The 11,252-nt window shown below is 35.8% G+C and overlaps 1 pseudogene; it reads right to left on the bottom strand.

Annotated features, from left to right (window-relative positions):
* Nucleotides 1-1,855: 1,855 nt before the first annotated feature.
* Nucleotides 1,856-2,390, bottom strand: LOC118997166 (ferritin heavy chain-like; annotated as a pseudogene).
* Between the last annotated feature and the right edge of the window lie 8,862 nt (nt 2,391-11,252).

Below are 11,252 nucleotides of genomic sequence, written 5' to 3'. Positions count from 1 at the left end.
CCCAAAATATTCAGTTGAAAAGACATATATATCCACATGTTCATAGCAGTGTTATTCACAACAGCCAAGATATAGAAGTTACCTAAGTGTCCATCACGTAGGTGGATAAACAAACAATGAAGAGGTGGTGGATATGTAAAGTAGAATATGACTTAGCCACTAAAAATTTAAAATCTTGAAATCCATCACAACAGGATGGACCTAAAGGATATTATTTTGAGTGAAATAAGTCAAACAGAGAAAGACAAATGCCTGTTGATTTCACTTACCTGTGGAATCTAAAAACCAAACAAGCAGAACAGAAACAGACTCATAGATACTGAAAACATTTTGATAGTTGCCAGATGGGAAGTGGTTTGGGAGTTGGGTAAAAATGGTGAAGAGAGACTACTGGCCAAGATGGAGGCATAGGTAGATATACTATGTCTCCTTGCACAATGAAAAGAACAAAAAAATTAAAGCAAACAAACAAAAAAATACCAGAACTGCCAAAAAAATGAGATGTATGGAAGTCTACCAACCAAGGAGTTAAAGAAGAAACATTCATCCAAACCAGTAGGAGGGGAGATGACAGGGATTCTGGGTGGAGAGGACTCACTACAAGGTGATGGCTGAAGGACACAGGGATTGCCCACACATGTGGGCAAGGTGGTGGCTGCTGGAGTGGGTGGTCCCACATGTGCATGCAGATAAACCAGGAGGAACAACTGGAGAGTGAGACAGACTACTCAGTGTGGGGAAATAAAGCTTCAAAACTTCTGACTGAAAAAATCTCTGAGGGTTGTGGTAGCAGGGGAAACTCTCAGACTCAAGGGAGTTTGTTGGAGAGACCCACAGGGTCCTAAAATGTACACAAACCCACCCACCTGGTAATCAGCACCAGAAGGGCCCAATTTCCTTGTGGGTAGCAGAGGAAGTGACTGAAAGCCTTCTGAGAGCTGAGCAAGCAGCTCTGCTCCCTCTCAGACCCCTTCCTCACATACAGTGCCACAACTCAGTGACTTGGGTTGCCCTGCCCTGGTGAGTACTTAAGGTTCTGACCCTTACAATGGAAGAAGCATGCAGAGACAAAATATATATATATGGTTCAAGTGAAAGAGAAGATCAAAGCTCTAGAAAAAAAATGCAACCAAATGATGAAGAAATAGCCAACCTATCAGAAGCAGAGTTCAAAACACTGGTAATCAGGATGCTCACAGATATGCTTGAGTATAGTCACAAAATAGAGGAAAAAGTGAAGGCTATGAAAAGTAAAATAAAAGAAAATGTAGAGGGAACCAAAATGTATAGTGAAGGGAAGAAAACCGGAATGCAAATCAATGGTTTGGAGCAGAAGAAAGAAATAAACATTCAACCAGAACAGAGTAAAGAAACAAGAATTTAAAGGAGAGAGAGGGGGGGGGAAGGGAGAGAGAGAGAGAGAAGGCTTAGGAACCTCTGGGACAACTTTAAATGTTCCAACATCCAAATCATAGGGGTGCCAGAAGGAGAAGAGAATGAGAAAGAAACTGAAAACTTATTTGAAAACATAATGAAGAACTTCCTTCATCTGTCAAAGGAAATAGACTTCCGGGAAGTCCAGGAAGCTCAGAGAGTCCCAAAGAGTTTGTATCCAAGGAAGTACACATCAAGGCCCATCATATTTACATTAGCCAAGATTAGAGATAAGGAGAGAATCTTTTGGGGGCAGGGTAGGGGTACCAAATTACTTTATTTGAAGGAATGGTACAAATGAAGGACATAAGTCAATGATTTGTACAAGTTATAGAAAAGATAAAGGTAACTCCAACATGCACATTACTACTTTGGTGACCAGGGAAATCACTCCCATGATGGTGAGAAGGCAGCCTAAGGCTTAGCTCTCTATACTGCCTTCCACAGTGTGTTTGTCAAAGAGATCCTCTGCCATGCCAGATCCAGGGGCCTGCATCCTGCACAGGTTGGTTACTTGGTCACCCTCTTCATTGGATTTCACCTGCTCATGCAGGTAGTGAGTCTCAATGAAGTCACACCAATGAGGGTCATTTTTTCACTGGCCAGTTTGTACAAACCCAGTAGTACTAATACATACCTTTTCCCCAGTGTAATACCCACTCCATTGCATTCAGCTTATTCTCACAATCATCATGTTCTGGTTTCTTGATATCCTGGAGGAAGATTCAGCCACCTCATTGGTTTGGCAGCTTCATCAGTTTCTCAGCATGTATCTTCTCCTCATGAGATTGGTGAAGAAAATACTTGGCAAACTTCTTCAAAGCCACACCATCATGGTCAAAGTAGTAAGACATGGACAAGTAGACTTAGTAAGCATAGAGCTCCAGTTTGATCTGGTGGTTGATGGTAGCCTCCAAGTCCTGGCAGTAGTTCTGGCTACACTGCAAGATGGGCATGGTTATGATGGCAGCTGAGGACACATGGCTTTGCAGTGCTGAAGTGGTGGTGGAGACCTTGGGGCAGTCTGAGGGTACTGTGAGAATGTGGCAGAAGGGTGGATTGGGAAAGCTGGCTGTGATGGGGGGTCAAGAACCAGGTTCTGTTCATGCACTGTTGAAGCAGAAATCCACAGTGACTCTCAGTGAAGACTTGAGAGAGAATCTTAAAAGCAGCAAGAGAAAAGAAGACAGTTACTTACAAAAGAGTACCCATAAGACTGTCAGCTGATTTCTCAAAAGAAATCTTGCAGGCAAGAAGGGGTTGGAAAGAAGTATTTGAAGTCATGAAAGGTAAAGATGTACACCCAAGATTACTCTGTCCAGCAAAGCTTTCATTTAAAATGGAAGAGCAGATAAAATGCTTTCCAGATAAGGTCAAGTTAAAGGAGTTCAGCATCATCAGCCCTTATTAAATGAAATGTTAAAGGGACGTATAGAAGAAAAAGAAGATAAAAAACTATGAACAGTGAAATGACAACAAACTCAAAACTATCAACAACCAAAACTAACCGCCCCCCCCCCAAAAAAAAAAACAAAGAAAAACGGAAACAACTAGAATAAGAACAGATTCACAGAAATGGAGATCACATGGAGGGCTATCAGCCAGAAAGGGGAGGAAGGAGAATGGGGGAAAAGGTACAAGGAATAAGAAGCTTAAATAGTAAGCAGAAAATAGACAGGAGGAGGTTAAGAATAGTACAGGAAATGGAGAAGCTAAAGAACTTATATGTGTGACCCATGGACATGAACTAAGGTGGGGGAATGATAGTGGGAGGGGGTGCAAGGTAGAGGGGACTAAAGGGGGAGAATGGGACAGGTATAAGAGCATAATCAATAAAATATAATTTTAAAAAAGATGAAAAGATTAAAAAGTACAAATTGGTAATTAGAGAATAGTCATGGAAATGTAAAGAACAGCATAGGGGATGACTTGTGGTTTCAATGAGTACTATATTTATTGGGGTGATCACATCATAAGTTATAAAAATGTCTAATCACTGTGGTGCACATCTGAAACTAATACATATGTTCTATCTGCTACAATTGAAAACAAATAATTAAAATGTGGGTGCTGAATGTTCTCATTGCTATTTAGCTGTTGTTTCTTGGCCCTCTCAGAGGGTACAACTCAGAAATATATGCATTTAGACAAAGCAGCGTGTACACACATGTCTATGATTTCTGCATCTCCTTATCTCTAACATGTATATTTTTATCCCTGCTATAGATTTGAAATAATTTCTGAGTTCCTAGCCTGTACCCCATGAGAAACAAATTTAATAACTAGATGGCAATGCTTATGCACAGGTTTTTTGTTGTCGTTATTTAGCTTTATGGCTTCAGATCAAAGCATTATTTTCTAAAGTTTCTTATTTCAACTCAATTTTTCTCTACCCATTACTCATTTTTTCTCTACTCATTACCATAGGGTTGTGACACATTTGTAATATAATTAGAGTCTTTTGTTACACTGCATTCCATCCTGGAATCTGCCAGTATCCTGGGTAATATGATTTATTTTAACAAAGTTAAGTTTATTCTTTGCTGCAGACATTCTGTGGTTTTTGATGAACCTGGAGTTAGGTATCCACCACAAAAAACAGAATTTCAGTTCTTTGGTGTTCCTAGAGTCAACTCATCTTCCTCCCAATCCCGGCAAGCATTAATCTGTGTCTGTCCTTGTAGCTTTACCTAGTTTTAGATTATTGCCCTGATCAATGTGGTTCAATTGGTCAGAGTGGTGTCCCACAAACAAAAATTTGTGGGTTCCATTCCCAGTCAGGGAACATACCTAGGTTTCTGTTTCTACCCCTGTTCTGGGAGTGAATGAACCCTAATATGAAAGAATTCCTTCTCTCCCTTCCTCTCTCTCTAGAAAAAATGAAAAAAAAGTCATCAGGTGAGGATGGAAAAATAATAAAATGTCATTGAAGGTTTTTAGTTTTTCATTTACTTAACGATATATATTAAATACATTATTACTACTGTGTGTTCTAATAGTTCCCTCTTACTGATGACTTGTGTAGTCATGTGGACATAAATTTTTAATTAACTTGTATAAATACCTTGTAGTGCAATTGTGAACCATATACAGGTGTGTGAGAGAGGCTGAAAATTGTTTTCCAAAGTGGTTATACAACTTTGCATTCCCACTAGTATTAAATAAACATTCCTAGTGCTTAGCACTTGTTATGAGTCAAATTGTGTTCCCATGAAAATGTGTATGCTGAAATTCTAACCCTCAGTACTTCATAATATAAATTTATTTGGATTTAGGATAATACCAGAGGTGATCAAGTTAAAATGAGGCTTAAGGTAGATTATAATTCAATATGATTGGTGTCCTATAAAAAAGGGAAACTCAGACACAAAGGCACTCATACAGGGAAGATTATGTAAAGTGACATAGGAAGATGACTACATACATGCTAAGGAGAGAGTCTGGGAGTAGATGTTCTTTTTCATCCTTCAGAAATAACTAATCCTACCAACCCCTTTTAGACTCTGGAATTCTGATGTATGAGACAATAAATTTATGTTTTTTAAACCACACCATGTTTACTTTATTATAATAGCCTTGGCAAACTAGCTCAACATCCTTGTCATCTTTTGGGTATTCTCAGGTTTATTTTTTTTAACTATTATAATAGATATCAAATGAAGTTTTACTGTACTTTCAATTTATATTTCTCTAATGAATAATCTCACTTGATATTCATATGTCTTTTAAGTGAAGTATCTGTTCAGATTTTTTCCTCATTTTAAATATTAGATTTTTTCCTATCATTGCTGATTTAATACTTTATTATGCATTATAGATATAAGTCCTTTGCCAGATACATGCTTTTTAAAAACATTTTCCCAAGTTTGTTGCATAATTTTACACACTCTACAGTGATTTCTACATGGAAATATTTTTATTTTGATACAATTAAATTAATAATTTTTATAGATTTCACTTGTGGTGTCATATCTAAAAGTTATCACAAAATCTGAACTTTTGTCCAAAATGAAGTGTAGGTAGATACACTTTGACTACTTGCACATCCCGAAGAAGGACACCAATAAATTTTAAAACAAAAATTGACCACAACAGTCAGGAAATTGAACTATGTGGAAGTCTGAAAATCAAGGAGTTAAAGAAGAAACATTCATCCAGTCTGGTAAGAGGGGTAGAGATGTGCCTCCAGGTGCAGGGGACTGGCTGCAAGGAGATGGCTAGTGGATCTGGTAAGGCAGTTGCTGATGGACCATGTAGTCTCACATTTGTGTGCAAATAAACCAGTAGAAACAACTGTGGAACAAGACAGACTGCACAACCCAGGGTTCCAGTGTGTAGAAATAAAGCCTCAAAGCCTCTGAATGAAAAAAGTTGTGGCAGTTGAAGCAAAAGAAGAAACTCTGAGCCTCACAGGAGGGTATATTGGAGAGGCTCACAGGGTCCTAGAATGCACACAAAACCATCAACCCAGGAATAAGCACCAGAAGAGCCTAATTTGCTTGTTGGTAGCAGAGGAAGTGACTAAAAGCCAGCTAAGAGCTGAACAAGCAGTAGTGTTCCCTTTTGGACCCTTCCCCCACATACAGTGACACAGTGCAGCAACCTGGGTTGCCCCACCGTGGAAAATACCTAAGGCTCTTCCCCTTATAGGTAACAAACAAACAGAGAGAAAAAGAGTCCCACAAATGAAAGAACAGATCAAAACTCCAGAAAAAATACATCTAAGTGAGATAGCCAACCTATCAGATGTGGAGTTCAAAACACTGCTAATCTAGATGCTCACAGAAATGGTTGAGTATGGTCACAAAATAAAGGAAGAAGTGAAGGCTATGCAAATGAATTAAAGGAAAATGTACAGAGAACCAACAGTGAAGGAAAGGAAACTGGTACTCAAATGAACAGTTTGGAGCAGAAGGAAGATATAAATATTTAACCAGAGAAGAATGAAGAAAAAATAATTCAAAAAAGTGAGGAAAGGCTTAGGAACCTCCATGACAACTTTAAATGTTCCAACACCCCAATCATAGTGGTGCCATAGGAAGAGAAAGAACAAGAAATTAAAAACTTATTTGAAAAAATAACAAATAAGAATTTCCCCAATCTGGCAAAGGAAATAGATTCCAGGAAGTTCAGGAAGCTCAGAGAGTCCCAAGGAAATACACACCAAGGCACATCATAATTACATTATCAAAGATTAAAGATAAGGAGAGAATCCTAAAAGCAAAAAGAGAAAAGGAGACAATTACATAAAAAAGGAGTTCCCATAAGACTATCAGCTGATTTCTCAAAAGAAACCTTGCAGGCAAGAAGGGGCTGAAAAAAGGTATTCAAAGTCATGAAAGGCAAGGACCTACGTTCAAGATGACTCTATCCAGCAAAGCTATCATTTAGAATGGAAGGGCAGATAAAGTGCTTCCCATATAAGGTCATGTTAAAGGAGTTCATTATCACCAATCCCTTATTATATGAAATGTTAAAGGGACTGATCGAAGAAAATGAAGAAGGTCCAAAATACAAACAGTAAAGTGACAACAAACTCATGACTATAAAACACCAAACCTGAAAAAACAAAAGCAAACTAGTACAGAAACAGATTCACAGAAATAGAGATCACATGGAGGGTTATCAACAGGGAGTGGGAGGTGAAAGAATGGGGGAAAAGTTACAGGGAATAAGAAGCTTTTTAAATGGTAGGTACAAAATAGACAGGGGAAGGTTAAGAATAGCAAGGGAAATGGAGAAGCCAAAGAGCTTGTACATATGACCAATGGACATGACCTAAAGTTGGCGGAATGATGGTAGGAGAGAGAGTACAAGGTGAAGGGTATTAAAGGGGAGTAAAAATGAGACAACTATATAGCATAATCACTAAAATATATTAACATTTAATAAAATGAAAGTTATCACAAAATCTAAGAGCATAGATTTTTTTTAATATAATTTTTATTTAATTCTTGTTCAAGTACAGGTTTCTGTCTTATAATCCCAATCCTGCCCGCCCCCCACCCCATGCTCCCAAACTGTTTCCTTCTAAATTTTCATATATGTTTTACAGTTTATATTTAGGTTTATGTTTTAATTTTAGTTAATTTTTGTATAAGATAGAATATGTGCTGAATTTTATATAATCAGCTGTGTATAGATCTATGGCTCTCTATTCTATTATTTATGTATGTGTGTATTCTTTCACTCTTCCCATGGTGTCTTGATTATTCTAGATTTATAATATGTCTTAAAGTAGAATAATGTGAATACCCTATATATGTTATTTTTTTCAGGGTTGATCTATTATTTTAATTGTCTGTCCTTTTTATATAAATTTTGGAAATAAATTGTCACTATCTACAAATAACATCACTGCGATTTTTATTGTATTGCATTGAATATATAAACCAAACTAGGAAGAATCAATATCTTAACAATTTTGGATTTTGCAATCCCTGAATATCAAGTATTTTTTGCAGAATTTGACAAGCTAATACTAAGTTTGTATCAATGAAAAACATCCAGAATAGCAAAAAATTTAAAAAAAGACAAAAGTTAAAAGACAAATGTGTAGATCATGCTTTGGGTGTGGTATCTAAGAGCCCATCATCAGACACAAAGTCACCTACATTTCCTATGTAATGTTCAGAAGCTTTTGTAGTTTGGGGTCTGAGGTCTATGATCTATTAGGGGTTTGTAGTTGTGAAAAGTGTACCTACCGTCTATGCTAAGGTTCATTTAATTTCTGTTTATGCTTATGTTACTCTTTTTTATAGTTTCTTAAGATGAAAGCGTAAGTCATTATCTTTAATCTTTCTTTTTTCTAGTGTATGTAGTCAGTGTTCTATCTCTCAGTACAGTTTTTGAGTATCCCACATATTTTGATAACTTGTATTTTCATTCTTACATAGTTCAAAAATATTTAAAATTTATTTTGACTTCATTGGCCCATTGGCTATTTAAAACTGTGCTGTTTATTTTAAAGTACTTAGGGATTTTTCATCTCTCTTTTTTGTTATTGATTTCTAATTTAATTTCATTGTTCTACAAGGAAATACTTTGAGGATTTTGAAAAAATGTATGTTAAGGTGTATTTTATGGACCTAAATGTGGTAAATTTCAGTAGATTTTACATATGAGCTTAAGAAGAACAAGTACTTCTGCTGTTATTTCATGTAGTCTATAAATACAAACAAAGACAGGTTAATTTATAGTCCTGTTAAGTCTTCTGTATCTTTACTGATTTTCTATGAGTTAACCTATCAATTACTGACATAAAACTATTGTAGTCTCCAATTATAATACTTGCCTATTTAACCTTACACTTTTCTATTGTCCTCTATACTTTTTTGCTTCATGTATACTGATATGTCATTATTAGTAGTACAAATATACACATTTTAATATTTATGTCTTCTTGGAGATTTGACCCCTTCATAATTATGTTAGTCTCTGTTTATTCTTGATAATTTCTGTTCTGAAGTTTGTTGTGACAGAAATTAAGATATATATTTTTATGCTTTGATTAGTTTAGCATGGTATATATTTCTCAATTTTTTTTTACTTTTAACTTATCTGAATCTTTATATTTAAAATGGTTTCCTGTAGACAACTTATAGTTGATTTATTTTTAATGCACTCTGATGATCTTTGTCTTTTAATTGATCTATGTAGACCACTACATTTAAAGTATGTAATGTTAGTTGGCTAAATATCTATCATATTTGTAAGCTTTCTATTTGTTACAAATATTTTTTTCTTCTTTTTTCTGCCTTCTGTGGTTTTAACATTTTGTATTATTTCATTTTATTTCCTCACTTAGAATATTACTATAGTATTTTTACTTTTCATTTTTTTAATTTTTAAAGATTTTATTTACTTATCTTTAGAGGGTAAGGGAAGTAGAGAGGGAGAGAAATATCAATGTATTCTTGCCTCTCGTGTGTTCCCTGCTGGAACTGGCCTGCAACCCAGGCATGTGCCCTGACTGGGAATTGAACCTCGATCCTTTAGTTTGCAGGCCTGCACTCAGTCCACTGACCTACACCAGCCAGGGCCAACTATAATATTTTTAATATTCATGCTTGTAGAGTGTACAATATGTTTAAATATTCTAAATTAAATATGAACATACCACTTTACATGTAGTAATATTTTTCCTAATTCTTATCTCTTATCCCTGGTGACATTGCTGTCATTTATTTCACTTGCCTATGTTAAAATCATGAAATATGAGGAGAAACCCAGAATTAACTTCTGGAGGGTGGGCCCCTTGTAGTAAAGGCTTCCTCCACTAAGTGAGTGTTCTAGAAACCCATCTGTATCAGTGTACTAGCCGGCCTTGTTGTGAGAGGCTGCATTTAGCTTCAGTGAATTCTTTTTGAAGACATTTCCAACAAATCTGGCTATTTACCAGTGCACCTACCCTTACCATACTGAGTATTCAGCAGTTTTGGGCCAAAAATGGCATGACCACCATGTCATGCCCTCTCTATTTATCCAATCTTGCCCCGAGCAACTTTTTTTTTGTTTCTCCAGATGAAAAAAATCCTCAAAGGGAGATATGTTGCCAATGTGGAAGAGGTAAAACAAAAAGAGAAAGAAGCACCGAAAGGCATCAAATCTGGCAAGTTCTAAAATAGTTTTTGAATAGGGGAAAATATCTTGATAGGTATGTTGATAGGTACCTATCATAGGTACCTATCTTGATAGGTATGTTGCATTAAATGTAGAGTTCTTTGAAGATGACTTCACNTGAAAAAAATCCTCAAAGGGAGATATGTTGCCAATGTGGAAGAGGTAAAACAAAAAGAGAAAGAAGCACCGAAAGGCATCAAATCTGGCAAGTTCTAAAACAGTTTTTGAATAGGGGAAAATATCTTGATAGGTATGTTGATAGGTACCTATCATAGGTACCTATCTTGATAGGTATGTTGCATTAAATGTAGAGTTCTTTGAAGATGACTTCACTTTAAACATGTAAGAATAAATACACAGTTTTTGATAAATAATTTATGATTTTTGGTCCCTCCTCATACATCTGTTATTATTTCAAACAGATACAACTTTTAATCAATTAAGAATAGAAAAAATTTCTTCTCTTTTGTTTGTTTTTGCTTATTCTTATTTTTAATCCATTTTTATTTTAATCATTGTTCAAGTACAGTTTTTTTTCTTTTTTATCCCCATCCCAGCCCAGCGCCCCAGCCCTCCCCACCTCCCTCCCATTTCCACCCCCCTCTTGTTATTGTCTATATGTCTTTTATTTTTTCTTGATCCTATTTCTTTATGTAAGTCAAGTTTCTGCCTTATATTCTTTTCCTTCTGTCTATAAAACTTTGATATTTCTTGCAGGGCAGTTCTGAGGATGATGAATTACTTCAGGTTTTGATCATCTGAAAAGTTATTATTTCTCCTTCACTTTTGAAAATTTTTCTGCATATAATTTCCTACATTTGTTCTCTTTCTTTCAAAATTGTACATATTTAACTACCCTCTCTTATTGCTTGCCAATTTCTGGTGGAAAATTTAATGTAGTTTCTATCTTAGTTTATCTACCGATTAGATTATCTTTTCCTGGATTCTGTGAATATTTTCTCTTTTTTGTTTTTCTGCATTTTGAAAATAATACGCCTTGTGCTAGAACTTTCTGTATGTATCCTGCATAATATATTCTGAGAGTTCAGATTTGTGGATTGTTTTCTGTCAGTTTTGGAAATTCTTAGTTGTTATTACTTAAAATGTTTTGCATATATGTTATAACTGTAAAAACTGTCTCACACTTCTTGGTTGCTCTATTCTGTTTATGTTTCATTCTTTTCTATCTCTGCACT

Source organism: Sturnira hondurensis, unplaced genomic scaffold (assembly GCF_014824575.4).
Source record: "Sturnira hondurensis isolate 20B ecotype Veracruz unplaced genomic scaffold, ASM1482457v3 Scaffold0012533, whole genome shotgun sequence".
Classification (NCBI taxonomy): domain Eukaryota; kingdom Metazoa; phylum Chordata; class Mammalia; order Chiroptera; family Phyllostomidae; genus Sturnira; species Sturnira hondurensis.
The sequence above is the reverse complement of the archived record's forward strand: the minus strand, read 5'-3'. Positions and strand labels throughout refer to the sequence as shown.